This window comes from Carcharodon carcharias, chromosome 2, assembly GCF_017639515.1.
Source record: "Carcharodon carcharias isolate sCarCar2 chromosome 2, sCarCar2.pri, whole genome shotgun sequence".
Taxonomy (NCBI): domain Eukaryota; kingdom Metazoa; phylum Chordata; class Chondrichthyes; order Lamniformes; family Lamnidae; genus Carcharodon; species Carcharodon carcharias.
This window is the reverse complement of record NC_054468.1, coordinates 172675300-172676693: the sequence shown is the minus strand read 5'-3', so window position 1 is coordinate 172676693 and position 1394 is coordinate 172675300.

Below are 1394 nucleotides of genomic sequence, written 5' to 3'. Positions count from 1 at the left end.
CATGCAGGTACAGCATGCAATTAGGAAGGCAAATGGTACGTTAGCCTTTATTTCAAGAGAATTTGAGTGAGACCACACCTGGAGTAGTGTGTGCAGTTTTAGTTTCCTTGCCTAAGGAAGGATATACTCCCTCTGACAAAGGTTCACCAGGCTAACCCCTCAAATAGTAGGATTGTTTTATGTGGAGAGATTGAGGAAACTGGGCCTGTATTCTCTAGAGTTTTGAAGAATGAGAGGTGATCTCATTGAAACTTACAAAATTCTTACAGGTCTAGACAGAGTAGATGCAGGAAGGATGTTTCCCCAATTGGCATGGGTCTAGAACCAGGGGACATAGTCTCAGATTAGGACTGAGATGAAGGAGAATTTTTTCAGTCAAAGGGTCGTGAATCTTTGGAATTCTCTATCCCAGAGGACTCTGAAAGTTCAGTCATTGAGTATTTTCAGAGCAGAGGTCAATAGCTTTGTAGATACCAATGACACCAACGGATTCAGGGATAGTGCGGAAATATGGTGTTGAGATAGATCAGCCATGATTCAGTTAAATTGCGAAACAGGCTTGAGGGGCTGAATGGCCTACTTCTATGTTCCTATACCTTCTTTGCATTCGAAAAACCACTCCTTAACTTTTTTTGTTGCTTTGTATCAATGGTGCAACTGTTCCTTTTATTCCATGGATTTTAATTTTACTTTCTTGTGTCCAATTTTGAAGCCTAGATCTATGCCAGGTGGTTCATCTGGTTTTATTTTTTATTGTTCATACTGTAGTGGATTGATAAAACTTAGTGGCTTGCTAGGCCATTTCAAAGGGCACTTTAGAGTTAACCAGAGTGCTGTGGATTCAGAGTCATGTATAGTCCAGACGGCATAAAGCCAGTCTGAACAAGGTGGTTTTAAATGACAGTCTGATGGCTTCACCATTATTTTAGATAACTTTTTAGTCCAGATATATATAATTAATTGAATAAGAACTCTCAAACTCTAATGACACGATTTAAACTCACAACTCTGCATTATTAGTCCAGGCCTCTGGATTACTACCCCAGTATCGTAACCATTATACTATACTGGTGATTGCAGCTCTAAATACTGCAGGACAGGAGAAATGACCTGATACAACGTAAAAGATGGAGGAAACAGTGATTGTACTCAACTTTGCTGTTCTCGAAAAGTTATTAAATCTCACGCCAAATTTAGTCCACAACCTCTTGACAAACTTTCTTTCAAATTGGAGACCTTTCTACTACAACTTAGAAAAAGTAAATGTCCCCTCTACTTTACCTCAGACAACACCTCTAGGGATGCATCAGAAAATGTGTACCTTTCCCCCCTTGCAGCCACCTGAATGTTCCAGTAGATTCACAATCTGAAGTTGTCAAAGTCTTGAAAGTCAG